General features: G+C 42.8%; 1 long non-coding RNA gene across 1 annotated transcript; it reads right to left on the bottom strand.

Annotated features, from left to right (window-relative positions):
- Positions 1-9,484: 9,484 nt before the first annotated feature.
- LOC120884455 (uncharacterized) lies at positions 9,485-16,500 on the bottom strand. The gene is made up of 2 exons (XR_005726888.2): positions 15,696-16,500; positions 9,485-12,828 (listed from the first exon to the last, which is right to left on the bottom strand). It is a non-coding gene; the product is annotated as an uncharacterized LOC120884455 (long non-coding RNA).
- Positions 16,501-20,586: the final 4,086 nt, after the last annotated feature.

Below are 20,586 nucleotides of genomic sequence, written 5' to 3'. Positions count from 1 at the left end.
AGGCTACACTCCCTCTGAAGTCTCTGGATGAGAATATTTCCTTGTCTCTTGCAGCTGCTGGTGGCTCCAGGTGTTCCTTGGTTTGTGACTTTGTCCCTCCAGCCTCCGTGTCTGTCTTCACCCAGTATTCTGTGTTCTCCTCCATGAATCTTTTCTACAGATATCTGATTTTGGATTGAGGGCCTCCTGGATAACCCAGACTGACCTCATCTGCAGATCTTAGCTGAATTATATCTGCAAAGATCCTTTTTCTAAATAAGATCACTTTGCATGCACATGTAGGTGTTCTTGCAACTTTCGGGGGGGGGGGCTGCCATTCAACCCAACACAGGGGGGCACAAAGTGGAAAATGACAGAGTTGCTGTTCTCAAGGGGCTCAGTTCAGTGGGGAGACAAATCGTTCAATACCAATGTCAAAGGAATAGCCACAGAGCAGTGATCTAAGTGCTGAGGGGATCTCCAGAGAGTTCCTGTGGGCGTTGATCTGGAGGCAGAGAAGGGGTATATTTTATTTTATTTTTCCTTTGAACTCTATAATTTCCTGGCATCCAGAAATCACCCTTGGAAGCCATCAGGCTGAAACACAAGTCTAGTCTGAATGGAGAGGATTAATACTGGCCCAGCCAGACTGTGGGGTCTGGTTGAGTTCAGCCAACCCTGTCGGTTGTCTTGAGGTTTGGGGGAGTTGCCAGGGAAAGGAAGGAGGGCTGATGCTGTAAGTGGTGGAGATTTTGGATGGGTGCATTGCTGGAAGGCAAGTAGCTGGTGCCATGAAGTAGATCTCTGGCTTTCTCTGTGATTGAGACTTGGAAAGAGGAGCCTATTGAGTTCATTCTGCTACCCATGCCAGGTCAGAGTGGGAGCACCCCTGTGGGGACACCACAGACCCCGGGAGCTGCCCCACGGAGTTCTCCTTTACTCCACGACCTTGAATCAGTGTTCTATGTTGGTCCCTGGAGGGGTGTGGGAAGGCAGTTCCTGCCCCAAGAGGCACCTGAGAAGCTTGGTTCTCTTTCTGTGATTTTTGCAGAATATCATCTGCAGCTCTTCCCACATTCTTGGGACCCTACCTCTTCATCATTGCTTATTGGATTATAAATGGACTTGATAGTAGACATAATGAAATTATTATTAACATTCCTGGGTATAATTTGCTTGGTGTTATGATGAACAACATCTTTATTTTTAGGAGAATGGGCTGAAGTACTTATGGTGATGTTCTAATGCCTACAGTGCTCAAATATGTCAGCAAAAATATCATTAAAATGTGAAGAATTGCTAAGTCTAAGTGGAAGGTATATAAATGTTCATTTTTCTATTGTTGAAATTACTCATAAAAAAAACCCTTGGGTGAGTGATGAGAGGAGACAATTCTTGAAGCAGAATTTATTGGCCTATGTTCTCTGGGTTCCAGGGAGGAGGAGTGGAAAGGTTTCAGAGACTAGGAAGCTTCTGAATTTATTTGTGAACTCTGTGGGTGTGTTTGTGAGTCTGTGTGTTTCTTTTCTTTTTTGGGGGAAAGGTTTATTGCTTATAACTTTCCTCTGAGTCTCAAAGATGTCTGTTAGCCCCCTTCCCCAGGGTTAAAGTCCACTGCTTAAAACTGGAGGTGAATTTGTGTACATCAGACTTTTCATAAATGGATACAAACAGGCAAAGAGAGTCTGATTCTGATATATCATCAGTACTTTGCTGCACAATTTAGATCCTAAATATAAATTATGTAGTTCTCTCCCTTTAAGTTCATTAGCTCTTGATCTTTTAAATTAGTCCTTTTCTTATTTTAATTGAATTCTTAGACATTTACACAGGTTTAATTATTGGTTGCTAATATTAACAAATTTGTTCTCCCTGGTAGTAATTTAAAACTAAAATAACAATTTTGATATTTTTCTAGATTATGAAAGTAGTAACATAAACTCATTATATACAGTTTACAATGAACGAAGCAAAGTTACCATTAACCCATACTACAGAAAGCTTCACTACTAACACAGAGGTCAGTATTATGAGTAACTTAGAGATGATTTAAAGCAGGAGGGTATACCTAGGTTACATGCAAATATAACCTGTGACCTTGGTATCTATGGGGGTTCTGGAACCAATCTCCCTCAGCTACTGTAGTTTGATGGATTTCTTGCTTTTGATATGTGTGCACCTCTGCATATATATGAAACAAAACTGAATAAGACCAAATGTACAGATTTTGTTGTGCAAGAAAGAAAAAATTTCAAAATTTTACTTTTTCATGCCTTCTCAATTTGTAGAAAGAAGCATTAGAATTGACTTCTCCAGTCTTTATATTAAATATTATTGTTCTAAATCAATATTTTTAGGTTTTAATGAACATGAAGGGACATCTTTCCCCTGCAGTCTCTTGTCTCCTTTGAATATTTAGTAGTGAGAGTTATGTCAGTCATGCTAATTGCCTGTAGTGGCAGTCTGTTTGACTCCATGGACTTGCTACTCTGAAATAGGTAAGAAAACTATTTATTTATTTTGATGATTGAGAAGGGAATCAGGGCAGAGGTAACTCCAAATCGCCGGGAATCTGGCTGGTTGGGGTGGGAGGAAACCTGGAGAAACTCTATTTTGTGTGTGGTTCATTCTTACAGTTTGGCTATTTGGTGGCCTCAAAATAATGCAAAGAAAACCTGTTGCAGCACCTGCATAAGCCCACTTCCAGAGGGGCCACGGGGAGCCCGACTTTCTGATCCACAAGACCATCAAGGGATGTGAGTTGAGAAGAGGGGTTCATAGGTGAAGCAAAGAGAGGCTGACCATGTGGCATTGGCCTTCCTCCGACTTTAAGTGGCACTTGGCAAAGACCTAGTCACATCTTGATTTGGACTGGAGTAATTTGTTTACCTACGTTAATATATATGTAAAGCCCCAACAATGTGTCTTGCCTTTGATAAAGCATGTAACAGATACTAATTCCCTGCTGTCATAAGAGACAATGAGTTTGGGGAAGGCACTTGAGTTCTGCACAGTAAAAAAGAACATGGGGCTTGGATCCAGACACACCTGTTCGGGATCTTGAGTTTGACTCTTATTAGCACTCTGACCTCGGGAAACTTGCTAAACTTGCTTGATGTCTCTGAATTCATTTTCTCACCAGGGAAGTGGGAATCGTAGTAGTTCCCATCTCATTGGGATTTTGAAAGAATTAAATATAAAATATGCCCACAATAATGGCTAGCATCTATCAAGATCTGGGTGCATTTGGAGTGTTGTTTTTAGTGCTTTAGACATGACTATCTTATTTTACTCTGATAATTCTGTGAGTTAGGTGCTAGCATCCCTGTTTTGCAAAGAAGAAAACCAAAGCACAGAGAAGTCACATGCCCAAGGTCACACAGCTTGCACAGGAGAACTTGGATTTGAACCAAGGAAGGTTAGTTCTCTCTCTGGTATTCTTATATCCCACTTTGCACAATTCTTTGCCCATGGATCCTTGTGTGACTATACAAATGAAAGGCCTGGTAAACATGTGCTGAATAACGACCACAGGAGTGTCTTCCCATGTTGTTAGACAAGCGCTATGCATATTCCTATCATGGTTGAGAAAATGCACTTGTTTAGAAAAGATATGCCTTATATGAGCCTGAAATAATATTTTAAGACTCATATTTGAATAACCTCATGGAAAGAGGCTTGGCCCTGTGAAGATTTCTGCCATTTTCTGTTCCAATCAGCTGCTGAGTTTGGGCTGCAGCCAGAGTGATGACTCTTCTCCCATGTGCAAGAGGGTGAAGCATGAGGGTGTTACCAGGAATTGAGACCTGGACGGGCTTGCAGGGCTGGGCACCCGGCCGAGTCACACCCAAGCGGTGGGTGCTTGCCAGCTTCAGGGCTAAGCTATTGCCCCTGAGTGGCTGGGCAGGGCAGGCAGCTCTTTGCTTGCTGATTCTCTTGTCTCCCAGGGCAACCGCCTGGAGCAGACCGTGGTCACCCGTGGGAATGCTCCTCCTGAGTCAGCGGGGCCTGCAGGGCCCCTGGGTGTGGCTGCGCGTTCCTTTGGCCTCAGCACAGATGCCTCTTTATCTCACAGGATGTCACTGCGCCATCACGGGTTCAGGGTCGGAGCTGCAGGATGGAGGCTGTTTGCTTTGCGTCCATTTTTAGGACTGTTCCTTGGGCGATTACTGGAAGCGTACAGCGTCTGGGTGGGGACATGACTGTCAGTGTGTGACCATCAGAAAGAGAGGAGAAGCTTTGATTCTAAAATCAACTTTTTTCTCGGATTTGTTACATAAATTTGGAGACTTTGTTCTCTCCTCCAGGCCTCACTTTCTTCACCTGGAAAACTGAAATGATTCCATGCCCACCTATGTCACAGGATCGTGCTGAGAACCATGGACAAGGAGCGTAGCAGTCGATAAACTAAAAGGTATCACACAGAAGCAAGAAGACATTTTTTTTTTTCCACAGCTGGGTATTAACATTTCTGATTCCTTCTAGCTGCTCATCTGTTTGAAGAATCTCATCCATGCCCACCCTTGAAGGGCTGGAGTTTGATATTCTTGATACAGATGGCAGGATTATTTATTTTTTTATTTGTTTATTTATTTGGGATAGTACCAGAGATTGAACCCAGGAACACTTTACCACTGAGCCACATCTCCAGCCTTTTAAAAAAACATTTTATTTAGAGACAGGGTCTCACTGAGTTGCTTAGGGTCCTACTAAGTGGCTGAGGCTAGCTTTGAACTTGAGATTCTCCTGCCTCAGCCTCCTGAACTGTGGGGATTACAGGCATGCGCCACTGCACCTGGATAGAGAAGGCTGGATTCTGACCTCAGGTGCCAGAGGGATCTCCAAGAGGTGAAGCGCTTGGGAGCAAGTGACAGAGGCCATGGGACCCAGTCACCCTACTCGGTCACAGAGCCTCCTTTACCTCCAACAGCAGTGGATTGGGATCTCATTTCAAAATGCAGAATAAAGGTTTCCATTCTCAGTACCTCCCAGTCTCCAGTGGCACTCGTGTGAACTCTCCTATTTGGGGGGCACATATGAAGGAGAAATGCCCCCTCAGAGTGGAGACTTCCTTGGGAGAGGGAATAGTTGTGCTTACAGAGACCTGAAGAGGAGGGAGAGGTGCTGACAAGTTATGCCTCAGCCCCAGGTGGGGGAGAAGGGTGGTTCTTGCCAAGTGGCCATTCAGGGAGTCCAGTGCCTTCAACGTAGATTTTCGTCAGGAGCATCTCAGAGTTTTCAGTTTGTTTTGGGGGGACAAGGGATCATATCAGGAGTTGCTTTTCATGTGCTGAGACTGTGACAAGAACCCAGCTCTCCTGTCCCTGTGCATGGAGACACAGCTGGTTTGCATTTCAGCAGGCTTCTGATGGCTGAGCAGTGGTGAAGAGTGACACTGGCCCCCAGGAGTTTAGTATTGCATTCCTACCATAGCTCGTGCCCAGGAGCTCAGCCAGGAGAGTGACAGCCTGGATCTCAAGTCACCAAAATTAAAGGGACAGGGAATGTCTAGTTTGGAACCTTAGCCTTATCTTCATATACTTGAGAACCTGTCATGGGGAGGGGGTCCCAATTCTGCTGGACTCACCGCCCCCAGCACTTCCTCCCTTGGGCCCAGTCTCCAGGACAAAGAGTTTAGCTACTATAGGAGAGAACTTTCTGTACGTCAAGATGCCTGAAAGTAGAGAGGCCGAACCTGGCTTGCACACGACTGGGTCAGGGTGAAGGGATATTCAGAGACTTCGGTGCTCAGTCCTAGAAGCAGGATTCTGGAGCTTCCTCCATGACGGAAATACCCAGTAGGCCTGTGGAGCAGGCTCCTCCTCCACAGCCGCAGGTCTCTGGGGTGAAGTGCAGGTCCTCATCCCTTGGGTTTGCTGGGAGGGGAGGATGGCCTGCTTTTGTCATTCTCTCTCTGACTAGCCCTCATTTTCATGTGTCCTGTTCCTTCTTTATTCTCAATTTGTTGCTCCTGGCACGAGAGTTTTATGGATTTGTTCATAACAATTATCTTCTGCCTTGAGAAGCATGTGGAATGCTTCAGGGACAGTTTTATAAATCTTGGGCCATATTTTTATGGCTGGAAATGAACCAGAGAACTGCAAAAATACAGACTTGCTTATTTAGCTCTGCATCCTGAAGATGCGCTACCTCCCGTCTCTCTCAAGCTCCGGGGGGCCATCTGTATTTCCTTGCACCAGAATCTTCCTCTCCGACAGGGGCTTGGGGTTACTTGCAACTCTGTGTCTTTCTGGTCAAGTCTCTGGTCCTCTCTTCACCTCCCAGATGCTGTCATACTGTCTCATTTCTGTCCTTGCGTCTTCCCCGTATCTTCCTCCTTAGAAACCTCTAGTCTTTGAGCTGAAGCTGCCTGTTCATTCCCCTCCTTCCTGAAGGGACCCTCATAGGTCAAGGGTATTGGGTGGGCATATTTAGCTCTCTTTGAAGTGGCTTGGGTTCTTTTGGGGAAGGAGTTGGTGGGATGGGAAACTCTAGCAAACATCTTTTGGTTCTGCCACAATTGTCAAGTCCTAGTATATTTCCACGTTTTAATCATTTCCATCATTCTTTTCAGACTCCAACATAAAGACGTTTTCCTGGTTTGATTTATTTTCAAACTTAAAGCGCTAAGGCCAGGAGCAGTGACCCGTGCCTGTAATCCCATTGGCTCAGGAGGCAGAGGCAGGAAGATTGCCAATTCAAAGCTAGCCTCAGCAACAGTGAGGCGCTAAGCAACTCAGTGAGACCCTGTCTCTAAATAAAATACTAAATAGGGCTGGGGATGTGGCTCATTGGTCAAATGCCCCTGAGTTCAATCCCCTGTGCATCCCACCCCCCCAAATGCTAAGGACTGAGGAAAACTGAACCATGATTGGATTCTGCAGGGTTCTGTGTTATCCTGTGACTCCACATTAATTGGCACTGGCCACCTGACAGGCATGGGGTAGGCATTGAGGACAAAGAAGTGGATTTAACAGCTTCCTACCCTTGGGAGCTCAGAGTCTAGTTGTGAAGCCTACCCTTGTGGCATGGGGAGTGCCACACAAAGTGATATGGGCCTGCCGAGGAGGGGGCTGAATTTGACCTGGGTGGAGATGGAGTAGCAGAGTCTTCCTGGTTAGATGGATCATAAAGTTCACAATCAAGATGTGTCTAGGAGATAGAAAGGAAATGGTAGGAAAAGCAGGGGATTATGAGAATATTAATATGTTTAGAAATCCAAGGGCAGTCGGACCTAGGTAGATGCAGTAGAGGGGACAGAGTGAGGGGGAGAGGAGAGCAGGGTGTCCTTTTGAAATGCTTCCTTGAGAGCCATGGGTGACATGTGAATTTTGGACCTTGTCAATGAGAATCACTGGTCTTTACCACCCACCACGTCCCTTCACCACAACTTTTCTGTAGGAGGTTCCTGGTGGATCCCCCATCTCACTGGGATACGCCTTGAGAGACTCGCATGAGTCTGTGTTTTAGAAAGATCCCTCAGCCTGCAAGCGGAGGACACGTGGGAATATCAAGAGACCAGTCACCCGGACATGCCCTGGGAGGATTTCATGATTATCCAGGTGAGAACGCTCAGGAGTCTGCAACTGCCCTGCCACACCCAGTGACATGTGCTTCACCTGGTGTCCATGAAGCCTGGCTTGACTCCTACGCTCTGCGGTCACTCATCACCTCCCTTCCCAGAACTCATCTGCACCTTGTTTAGAGAGGCCTTGACCTGGATTGCACCATTCATACTCCCAGGGCACTCCCCCAGGATGCACATGCCAAAGAAATGGAAGCCTGGGTGAGGTACAGCCTCAGGCCACCGGTGGAGGAGACACTTAGAGGGAAACAGAGGTTCTCTGTGGCTCAGCTGAGTTGGGGTGGGCTTACCACTTTCTTAATATCTAGTGTAGTTCTTATTACCAATCAGTCTCCTTGGAGTAAATGGACCCAAGGGGCTAGGGAGGCTTGCCCATGTTAACATGAACCCCAAGGTTCCCTGCTCCTGGCACGGGACGGCTTCTGACATGTTTCTGCAGGCCTTCAGCTGCACCTCAGTGGGTTCCTATATTATTTCACCGGGCAAAATGTCTGCCAGTGTCATCCCGAGGAGTGTGGAAGCCCTGGAAGTACATACTCTGCAGGATCCCTCCTCCCACAGACCAAATAATAGCTGAGGAAACAAGCCACCTACCTGCCGCCAGGTGCTCTGAAGGAATTTATGTGAGAAAAGACCAGGAAACCACCCTCCTTTAGGGAATGAGAAATAAAAAAGGAAGATGTCCAACTGTGCAAGATAGGGACCAAATAGGTGAAGAATTAGTGCATCACAGAATTTTTTGAGGAAAAGGAAAGAGCTTCAACCCTTTTTAAAGGCGGCAACCCCAGCCCTAGCCTCTGGATTTTGCTTCCAAGGTTGTAGAACAGAGTTTGCCTGAATGTTCTAGGTTTGGGCATAAAACAAGATCTCCCAACACCTTTGGGAAAGCCGGAGTGGAACAATGCTAAGTAATTTAATCAACTTCAATCCTTCTCGGCATCTTACTAGTGTCGACTGTGACTCTCCAAGAGAACACAAAGACATGGACAATCTATTTCCCATTCTCAGTTAACCAAGGGACCACTCAACTCCTTGCTGTTGTGGCTGTTTTTCTGCTGGCAAAAGAAAGCTTAGCTGGGCCCAGCCTTGTCTGGAATCCATTCCCAGGGCAGCTAGACTTTACCTCCTTTGCTTTGGAGGGATTTATAACTGGGGGCAACCATGTCCAGGTTTGTTTAGGGCAGTCCTTAAATATATGGGTTCTCCCAGTATAATCGTAATAGATTACCTTCTTTTTCCTATCAAAAATGTCCTGGTTTGGGGGCTAAATTATGTGATCCTGACCATAGTTCATTATAGACTCCAGGTCCCAGACACTTGGCATTTTGAAACCCAAAGGGCAACTAGCTCATTGTCAGATTTTGATTCTGCCTATAACATAGTCTGATGTCATCCTGTGACTCATCACTTACTCTCTGACAATCTCTAATATTTTCAACTGAGACCTGAATTCTTTTCTCTTTATTCAGCCACCATATTCAGCCTGGCAAAATGTCTCACCTTCTCAAAAATCCTTCCGTAAAAGGGTTGAGAGAGCACCAATGATCCTAAGAAACGCAGACCCTTATGTGGTAGGTGTCTCTTCCAGCATTTCTGAACTTTGCTGGCTTGAACCAACTGGTTCTGCATCTGCTGGTCCATTGCTGAATTGTTGCTGGGTCTTCTTTCTCCTTGTTCTCTTATCTTCCTGTATTCCTGCAGAGAAAACAGCCACCTTTCTGCTGCCAGGTGCTCTGAAGGAATTTGTGTTAGAAAATAACCAGGAAACCACCCTCCTTTAGGGCATGAGAAATAAAAAAGGAAGATGGCCAAATGTGTAGACAGGGACCAAATAGGTGAAGAATTAGTGTACCACAGAATTTTTTGAGGAAAAGGAAAGAGCTAGAACCTTTTTTAAAGGATAATTAATAGTCCATAGGATTTTATTTGATATCAACTTTTATTCACCTTTTTGATGTTTCTGTTAATAAATTCATTTTTCAAAATGTAGTATTTAGAGCTGGGCATGCCTGTAATCCCAGCGACTCAGGAGGTTGAGACAGGAAAAAAGCAAGTTCAAAGCCAGCCTCAGCAATGGTGAGGAGCTAAGCAACTCAGTGAGACCCTGTCTCTAGGTAAAATACAAAATAGGGCTGTGGCTGTGGCTCAGTGGTTGAGTGCCCCTGAATTCAATCTCTGGTACTGCCCCCATCTCACCCCTGCCCCAAAATGTAATCCTTAGGATTAAAGAATTCTTTAGTTGGAGACTCAAAGTGCAAAGATTTATTGCAGAAATGCTTTCCTTTTTCATTTGACAAGAGCGAACAGTGAGAATTCTCTTTAATATTTGCAAAAATCTTAAGAAAAACAAAATCTACCCCCCCACAAAAAGAAAACACACACACACACAAAAACCAAACAGGAGTTAGAAACACAAGAGGAAACTAATGCTCAGGCATTTGGGGTCTGTTTTGTTATGGACTCTTTTGGATGTAAGTCCTACATACCTGATTTTTTTATCTGGTTGTAAATGTCCCAAGTAATAGGTTTTCCACTGTTTCTTCATGGATACTTTGTTAATGTCCTTACATACATCTGGGACAGACTCTTAAGTCCCTGCCTTTCTTCAAACAAATAAATGAACTATTTTGCCTTTTACATTTAATCTTTAAAAAAAAATATTCTTCAAATTCTAGGTCTTGAAAAACTTTCTTGATTAATCATTTTGCATATCTTCTAGCTCTTTCTGCAGCTGTCTCCCCAATTTTGTAGTTTTGCTTTGCCTTCTTTTGAGGAGATGAAAGAAACTTTCTCTTTTTCCTCTCTTTACTTTTCTTCCTTCTCTCTCTCCAGGGATTGAACCCAGGTATGCTTAACCACTAAGCCATATCCCCAGCTCTTTTGATCTTTTTACATTTTATTTAGAGACAGGATGTCACTGAGTTGCTTAGGGCCTAAAATGCTGAGGCTGGCTTTGAACTTGTGATCCTACTGCCTCAGCTTCCCAAGTTGCTGGGATTACAGGGGTGTGTCACTGTGTTTGGCTTCCTCTTCACTCTTTTGAGAGAGTGGGGTTGCTTAGCTTTAACACTATCATCTAAGCTTCTGATGTACACATGTGGCTGGTAGTTTCAAATGGGCCTTTAATACAACAGTTTTCGGCTCACTGGCCTGAGGTAGAATCTTCATGATTGTAAACCAAACTTAAACAAAATCAGAACCCACTGCCACAGTACAGCCAAGGGGGTTGAAGCACATTGGCTTAATTTGATTGAGCTCCCTCTGATTCTCAAGAGACAAGTAGCGTTTCTTTCTTCCTATGTCTTGTTTAAAAATCATACCTATCTACCTACTCCCCACACACTTACACGCATATCAGTATTTCATTTCAGATTGTGTTTCAAAAGATGCTTTAACTCCAGGATGTAAACCATGACTGAAAAAAAAAATTAAGAGAAATTTATATTCATAGACATGAAAATCACACCTTCATTCCACAAGCTCTACCTTATTTTGTTGACTTTATTTTTAGAGGGGAGGGCATTTAATTTAAAAATTCTCATTTTCTTTCCTTTCTTGCCCTTTCCCCTCCCCTGGCCCTGCATGGTCTCCCAGGACCAGGAAGTTGATATGTAAACAGAAGCGGTACTCAGACCCCTGACCTCAGGGCTTTCGATCCAGTACTTCCACAGAGGGATTAACCTCCAATACCCACTTGCTCTCTGAGCGAAATTGTTCCCGAGGTGGGTACCACCAAAGCGTTTTCTTCTTTATGGGTTTTCACATTCACCCGCAAATCAAGTCTCCTCAAAGGAAGGCATACAGGGCGAAAGCGAAGTGCTGCAGCTGGGAGGGACACTGTGCCTTCTGGTCCCTCAAGCCACTTACTCTGTCCTCCCCCACCCCCAGTGGACAACCTTCCAGATCCAGGAGTGGGATGGGAAAGGGCCATGTGGCATGGTCTAACAATACACTCTGTGTGTTGTGTGTGTGTGGCCATCTTTGGTTGTGCCCACGGATATCCTGTGACTGCTGGTCCTCACCCAGGCAGCCCATGGCATCTCAGGGGTGCTGTGAGGGAGGGAGGGTGGGGCCTGGTATTTCCCTCTCAGGGGAGACAGGAGCAATAGCACAGGCTCTTAGAATCACAGCTGTCTGCCTACCACGGGGAACTTTTGCTAGTCCTTCTGTTTTATTCTTCTCTGCGGGTCTTATAATGTCCACTCAGGAGGGAACACTTTGAACCTGGCATAAAGCTCTGGGCTGGATTCCAAGTCAGTCTAAAAACAGTCAGAGCTACCCTGGTCTTCAGCTTGCTGTGCACTGTTGAGAGAGTGGGTCTCACTTCTGCTGTCCCCCACCAGCTTTGGGTCCTCATGGTTGCCTGAACAGCCCAGCTCCAAACCAAGGCACCAACAAGACCAGGAGATTTTTCTTATGACAGAACATCCTCTACCCATCTTGACCCCCAGCAATTTCTCACCAGTGAGACAAAGTATCTGCATTTTAAAGACTCCATGTAGCATGTCCAGAAATTTCTCATGTTATTAAGAAGGAGGTGGGGGTGGGGAAAGGGCCCAATGAGGCTACTTACTTAATAGCTCCTAACAGCTGTGGAAAGTTTGATGCAGCAGGGGCACCCAGACAGAAATTAAAAAACTAATAAAGTCCTCAGTGTGGGGGCGCTGGCATCAGGACAGCTCTGCTTCTCCAGACACCTAATAAAGAGACATTCCGGGACACTAACTCATAAGGGAAATCTGCAGGGGTCACCAAGAACAGTGGAAAGTGAGCCATGGAAACATAGCAGTCACTCGAACGGCTGTAGAGAAGGTTTGGTTGCTCCCTCCTCCGCTTTGCAGTTTAGAGAAATAGGAGGGTGCTCAGGACCAAAGAAAAGGCCAGGAAGTGAGGGTTGATTCCGGGGTCCTTGATGTAGAAACCTCACTTTCATAGGCTGTGTGAGCATGAGGCTGAAGCTTGACACTTCTGGCATTGGAAGGACGGGAGGTGATGGTCACTACAGAGGATGTTGCGATTGGAAGTTGGTGTGGCTTCTGGAAGTGGCAGAGAAAGGGAGTTTTGAGAATTAAGATTTATCCAGCTGGATTTAATGAAGTACCTTCCTTATAGCAGGTTTTCTTATGTGGCTTTTCTACTGGGGCTGTTTGGTCATTTTGGATCCGAGTTTTGTGCGGTCTGCTATGTTATGGGGTTGTTGGTTGAGACTTTTGGTTTTGCCGGCATTTATATTATTTTGACTTGGTTCTCAAGTTGGGCTGTGCCTATTTGAAGAAAAAATAAATGGTGACTTTGGCTTTCAACCAAACCATCAGTCAGGAAGATACAGTATTCCACCTGTATCCACAGTTTTACTTTCTGTAACTTTGGCTACCAGTGATCAACTGTGGTCCAGAAACATTAAACGGAAAATTACAGAAATAAACATTTCATGCTTTATAGTGCACACTATTCTGAGAAGTAGACTGAAGTCTTGTACCATCCCACTCCATCCTGACTGGAATGTGAATTGTTCCCTTTTCCAGTGTATCCACATTGTATATGCTACCCACCCATTGGTGTTAGTCACTTGGTAGCCATCTCAGTTATCAGATTGACTGCAAGTAACTCTTATTTCAAGTAAACCCAATTTGACTTCATAATATTCCTAAAGTGCAAAGGTAGTGATGCACAAGATCAGAGCATGGAATATGGAAAAATGGACTAACTCTAGTCCTATGAGTCAATGTTACAGGAAGTATAGGAAAAAAACACAGTGTATAGAGTTCAGTACTATCCACAGTTTTAGGCATCCACTAGGTATCTTGGAAGACTGCCCCCAGGGGATAAAGCAGGGGGCTACTGCACTTGATTGAGCTGGTGGTACCTGACACAGGCAATGTGCATGTACAAAAGGTAGAAAGAAGCAGCTCACTAAGACAAGAGGTGAGGCAGGCACAATGGTACATACCTGTAATCCCAGCTACTTGGGAGGCAGAAGGAGATTGGCAAGTTCAATGCCAGCCTAGGCAACTTAGCAAGACTCTGTCTCAAAATAAAAAATAAAAAGGGCTGGAGATGTACCTCAGTGGTAAAGCATCCCTGAGTTTAATCCTCAGTACAAAAATAAATAAATAAACAAACAAAAAGATTAAGAAAATGTTGGCTATCTTTTCTAGTCTGAAGTATTGAATTCAGCTCATGTTTTTAGAAAGATTCTGGTTAGTTCTCACTTTCTTTTCAAAATTCCAGCTGGTTTGTAATCTAGAAAGCATCGGTGGAGCCGCTTCTCAGGATTTATCTGTCCACAACTGTGATTATAAGTGTGCAATGATACATTTGCTTTAGAAGAGAACAGTTTCACATTGTGCAAATTTTGAAATGGCTTTTGCATGCGGACCTTGAGAGAGTCCTTGCACAGATTCCCCCAGGGTCTCCTGGTGTGAGGGAAAAAGAACTATAGACAGCATACCTGGGCTCAGTCCCAGCCAGCTCTGCCACTAAGGGTCACAGGCAGCTTGGACAAACCGCTTGCTCTGTGGGCCTCGGTTTGTTGTGTAGGATGAAAGGATGGGAAATGACTTCTAAGGCCCCTGCTGACTCCTGCATGCTGTGATTCCATGAGGTTAGAAGGTTGGGCTCTGTCTTGGAGTTCCTGGCTCTCCCATGTGGGACGAGTGTTTTCCTTCTGGCTTTTCGTTTAGCTGTGGCTTGGCAGAGGCCGAGCGGCAGCCCTTGGGTGTGATACAGGAGGGGTCTGTGGTTTGGTGAGCAAAATAAAACATGGGCTTTTGAACTCCATGAGGCCAGGAGAATTTTCTTGGTCTTTTCTGTTTCTCTCTTGGTTTCTGTCTTTTATTTAAAAAAAAAAAATTTTTTTTTCTTTCATGAGAACAGCCCTACCTGCCAAGAGATAACCCTGGCTGCCTGGAGGCTGGGGCAGGGATTCTAACTTCTGGAAGGATTTGCAACAATGCATCCTAAAATTCAAAGTGCATAGGGCCACTTGAGGGTCTGATTCTGATTTGGTAGGTTTGGGGTGGTTTGGGGATTTGCATTTCCAGCAAGCTCCCAGGTGCCACTGCTGGCCTAGGAACTACACTTTACCAGAAAAGTTAGATGGTCCCCTAGGCCTATCCAAGAGCAGAACTTTTGGAATGAGGGCACTGTTACTATGCTTTTAAGTTCATCTTCAGCCCAGAATGAACCTACCGTGTCAGCTCTTAACACAAGGAATCCTATCCCTGGAAGGCTGGCCTGTTACAATCCAGCTGGGAATTAGGCTTCATATAGGTTTTAGGTTTTCCCTTCTGTCATCTGATACCTGAGTGGTATTATTTTTTTTCTCTCTCTCTTAACATTAGAAAAGAAAAAAATTGATCAGTGGGGTGAGGAAGAACGATGCCTCAATTAGTTAGAAAGCTACAGTGTGGAATTAAAGGAGCCCCATGCTCTGCTCATTAACCACATCCTATTACTTAGCCAGTCTAGAACTAGCATTTCAGCTAAATAAAGAAATGTGCATCATTTTAATATACCTTTCTTAATTGAGCTGCACTCCAGGGGCAACCTCCTAATGGTGTTATGGCACCAATTACCTCATTAGGAGACAAGAGTGGCTTTTATGACAGGTTTAGAAATTAAAACGGCAGAGAGACATCTTTCAGGAGCACTAATTCTGGACTGTGCTGTGTTAAGCACTGTGTGTGGACTGAAAGGACACCTGGGGGCTGAAGGCAGGTTGGTGGATCCTTGTCTGGTCTGACCCTGACTTGGGTGTGAGACCTAGACCCATTCTGCACGCTGTTTAGTGAAGAATGTTAATCCTGTGGCACCTGTACACCAGATCCTCTGGGGAGGCTTAACAGTTCAGGTTGTAGGGCCCCACCCTGAGATACTGACCCAGGAAGTGTGGACTAGGCTTTAGCCAAATGATACTTGAGATAAGGTCCCTGGGCAACTCCCATGCAGGAAGTTTAGCAATACTTCCAGAAACAGAGAGGTTCCCAACAGCTTCAACCAAGCCTCAGCTATCTACATGCAGCTTCCTCCGTCTCTCAGGGTTTCATATTTCCAAAGAATTATCCAAATGAGAATTCTTAGGCTTGCTTCTTTAGATACAATCCAGCCAGCAGGGTGTGGTGGCACATACCTGTAATCCTAGGGATTCAGGAGGCTGAAGCAGGAGGATCACAAGTTCTAGACCAACTTCTGCAACTTATTGAGATCCTAAGCAAGTTAGCAAGACCCTGTGTCAAAATAAAAAACGAAAAGGACTGGGGATGGAACTTGGTGGTAAAGCACTTCTGGATTCAATCTCAGTGCCAAAATAAATAAATAAATAAACAAATAAATAGCTACTTTTTCCCTCTTCTTTCCTTGGCTGGCCTGTATTGGCTGGAGGATGTGGTCTTGGTGCAGGCAAATTGAGCTTGACTGTTCACTTGGATGCTTGTATGCTGTGTGACATTGGGCAGGGCATTGTACCCTGGGGACTGCACTTTACTCAACTCAAAATGTGCATGGTCATGTAGGAATCACAGAGCATGGGCACTTTCTTGGTCCGACACTTTGTCTTTTGTGCAACTCAGTTTCCTTAGCTGTGAAATGAGAATGTGACTTTTGCAGATGACGGTGGGTGAGTGGAGGTAGGAACTGGGCTTCTCTTTCCGGCAGCTTTTCATGCTTTCCCTTCCTACAGTAAAAAGAACTTCAACCTCCAGATTTTGTGTAAATATTGAATTTATAGCAATGGTTTCATAGAGTGTTCCAGTTTCCTGGGTTGATGATTAATGTGGTTTTGTCAGAGAGCATAATGCCTTTGCAAAAGGCATTCCTGCCAGTCCTGTGAGCTTCATGGAGGCTCAGTGTAGTTTTTGCTTTTCTCTGGGGTCACGTGGAAGAGGGAGCCGATGCATTCTGTGTCACCCATCAGGCAGAAGACGCATCAGCTGACAGATGCTGGAGGACAAGGAAATGAAATTTAGCTTCATCTCAGAAGGATTTCCTAATAATTAGAAGGGCCTCTGTGGTCCTACATCTTTTTTGGTGTTTACATTGCCTAGCGCATCATGGCCAGACGTCTCTATCTGGCTTTCAGTGTCTTCATCATCTGGCTTTTGCAGGCCTTGGTAATCCTCTACCCTTTCCCTAGATAAATTGAATTTCGTGGCATTAACTCACTTTTGTGATGGTCACTCTCCAACCACATTTTCAACAGCCTTCAAAGCATCTCTCTCTGATGGACTCTTTTGTCAGTACCACAAATTCAGAATGTCCACAAGCTTGTCCCTCAACTTTCCCTTGACCTTGCTGCTCTCCCCATCTAGCTCATTTCTGTAGAAGCATCATCCAGGTTTAGGAAAAGAAAGATAGTGTGGAAGATCCCAAAACTTCTCATGCTATCATCTGATCTTTCTCTAGGACTCACTGCTTTGAAATACCTTGAAATTTAATAGTCATAAGAAACCTTCTGTAGTTCTTCCAGCCCATACTATTTTTTCTTCCTCCAAATCAGCAATAAAACCTAGAGAGGTTTTGTAGCTCATGGGTCTGGTTGAATTTCATATAAGTAGGAGAGAACAGTTTGTTAGTAACACACATGCAAATGGGGTTTGTAGGTAGCATGAACCAAGTATGAACCTATGGGGCATGGGTGCCAAAGAGGCTCACATAATTAGGCTTTAATTTTTTTAAACATGTAGCCTCTAGAATGGGTGAAGTTTTGTCCCAATCAACTTTGCACTGATTGAAACACACTTGAAGTGTTTCTTAACTTGCTAAATGATTATATGCATGTTACTTTTCTGAGGAGTTGGTGACGTAAAAAATCTCCACTATCATTTCATTTCTATTAATTTTTCCCTGAATGTGTGGGAATCCTTGTTTATTTTTATTATGCATGATGTAGCACATAAAAAAGATTCATGATAGTTGTTTTCTTTCTGTGGTGCTCACTTTTGTCAATATTTGTCTAAATTTCACTGGAGTTTTCATTTTAAATTCTACTTTAGTGCAAAATATTGTGATCTTGATTTTTTTATGAATTGTATCATGTGGTATAATTGCTAGTTTATCTTTACTTATTCTAATACTTTTCTTTCTTTCTTTGAGGTATGTCTTGAGATTACTTCTATATTTATTGTTCAAGTTACTATGTTAGTTTTTACTTTCATATGTATTATTAAAATCACTTCAGCCAAGATGCTTATGCTGTTTGATTTCTTCAAATATTTTCTTGCTCTTTACTGAAAATTGTTTTTTTTTCTTTGCTATGTCATTTGTATTTTATTTTTCTATTTGTGATATGGAAATTATAGATCCCATTTGAAAAATTCATTTGAACTTCCTTGAAAATTTAACAAATATATTAATGCTTAGTTTTCTATTATTGTTTTTTAATGTTACATACTGACTGCCTTCTTTTGTGGTGCTGGGGACTGAACCCAAGGCCTTGTGCATGTGAGGTAAGCACTCTACCAATGAACTATACCCCCAGCCCATACTGACTGCCTTCTATGTTAAATAAGCATACTCTTATTTTCCTCTTCTTCCTTATTTAACTCAGTTTCCCATTTTATTGAATCTTGGATTATATACTCAAGTTTACTTTTCACCCCAGCATCTCTTTTAATGAAAACTTTTAAATATATAGAAAAGCTGGATTTTGTTGTAAACATTCATATACCCACCACCCACTCCCACCCTTGCCATTTTAGTATGCTTGTGTTATCTACTTTTCTATCCATGTTTTTTTAAAAAATGCATTTAAAAGTAAATTAAAGATAGTAGTATACTTGTCCTTAAATTTTTCAGCACAAACAGCATTAGAGTTTAGCAATTGCTTGCAACTTTTTTCCTTTGAGGTAAAATCTATAAATAATGAAATGCATAAATTATAAGTATATATTCATTTAATTTAAAAAAACCTTTTTAGTTATATATGGACATAATAGCTTCATTTTATTTATTTATTTTTATGTGGTGCTGAGGATTGAACTCAGTGCCTCATACTTGCTAGGCAAGTGCTCTACCACTGAACTACAACCCCAGCCTCCAAATTCATTGAATTTTGACAAAATATACCACCTACTATTTTTTTAACATTGTTTTCTTTCAAGAATTATTGTATTTAAAGACTCTTTCATATACATACTTTAAAAATTATTTTGACTTCTTTTAATTGAAGTCACCATGAGCTCTATTTTTATCAGAACATCCCCATTTTTCATTTTGATTTGTCCCTCAGTTGGCTACAGTATAATTTAAGTACTTTTTAAAGAAGGATATGAGTGGTGTACTTTTAGAATCTCTGAGTAGCTGACAGTTTTCTTATATTTCTTTAAACATGAATGACAACTTGGCTAAGTTTAGAATTCTTGACTAGCAGGCAACCTTTTGCCCTCAAACTGGTTGTTTCTCGATTGTCATCTGCTGTTTAATATTATAGGGCTATGAGCCTAGCCTGGTCTTTCAAGCTTTGTAGGCAAGCTGATTTTTTTCTGCCTAGATGCTATTTTTAATTTTTTACTTGAATTTGATACAGCAAGTATCCTGTTTGGACTGCCTTGAAAATTAAAAAAAAAATGTGAAGGCATATTTTCCTAATTATTGGATTTTTAAAAAATGCTACCTATTGACTTCTCCTATGTTAAGAAGTTAATACACTTTTATTTTCTTCTTCTGTATTTCACTCAGTTTTCCATTTTATGTAATCTTGGATTTTAGGCTTATATTGTTCTTGACTTATCTAGCTGTTGAAGTCTTTATAATTGTCCCAGGAACTCACTGAGATCTTCTGATTTGCAGATACACATTTTTATTCAGTTATGGAAGAAATGGGTAGTGGTTCTCCCACATCCATATTTTTTTTCTTAGTAACATAATTCTCAATTTTTATATAACTGCTTGGAATAACAATTGTATTTCTCAGCTTCCCTTAAAGTTAGTGTTGTGTCTGTCACAGGAAGGTGACCCTGATTGTTACAGATATATCAATTTGGAAAAGTTCTCTTCTTTTATACATATATATATATATATATATATATATATATATATATATATAATATATATATTTAATTTTTAGGCTTTATTTATTCTGTTTCCCCTCCTCAGGTGCATCTCAAAGCCATGTTTTCTGTATCCTGTTCTTCAAACCTCCAACTTTTTCTCTAATTACTTCAATCCATGGCAGTTTTTCAAGTTTTTCTAATGCATTACTGATTTTGGTTGTTTCTAGGGCCCATTCTACTCTTCATTGCTTTGAATGAAGATTTTAATTTGCTATGACTCTTTTCACTTCCTTAACTCTTGCACATTTTTACCTTCTCTGAGCAGACCCCTTTTTATTGCTGACTTCATCTTTCTTCTCCTATATCATTTAATTTCCCCTTTTCTTGAATTTTCGTGAGAATATGCATCTGAATTTGCTAAGTCTTATAATATAAGATTTTGCTTCCTAAAAAAAATACTATCTTTCTCTGTATTCTGAAACCTTAGGTTTTCTGCCTTTTATCATCTCCATATCAGTTTTATTTACCTAGAAAAAAAAATAAGAAAAGGTCTATCTAGGTCTGGCAGACAAATCTGTCAGGCAGATTTGGGAGGGACTGGTGCTCTCTGAACCATTCTCTACCAACAGTAAAGCTGCTGTACTGATATTCTGAGTTTCATTTTCTCTCTGCCTGCTATCTTTCCTAGGTTGAAGCTGTGTTGGGTTCCACCTCCCTTGGGATATGATATATTTTTCAAATGCTCCTGATCTGCAGTCCTGGCAAATCACCACCTTCTTACCTAACCCACCTGCACCTCTCCCTCTGGCCCTCCACATTTGGCAATGAGAAGGGGATGGTCATGCGTGGTGGTACTAAAATGGCAGTAGTGTTCTGCTACTTCCTTCCCAGACCCATTGCTATTTCTCAGGAAGAAGATCTGCCTACAGAGTTTGCCTTTACATGGTCCCTTCTGAAACGTATTGAATAGGATGTCACCAGATGTCACCACGTGGAAAGCACACTTGCTGAGGTCCCAGTGTTACTTTAATC

This window comes from Ictidomys tridecemlineatus, chromosome 3 (genome assembly GCF_052094955.1).
Source record: "Ictidomys tridecemlineatus isolate mIctTri1 chromosome 3, mIctTri1.hap1, whole genome shotgun sequence".
Taxonomy (NCBI): Eukaryota; Metazoa; Chordata; class Mammalia; order Rodentia; family Sciuridae; genus Ictidomys; species Ictidomys tridecemlineatus.
The sequence above is the reverse complement of the archived record's forward strand: the minus strand, read 5'-3'. Positions and strand labels throughout refer to the sequence as shown.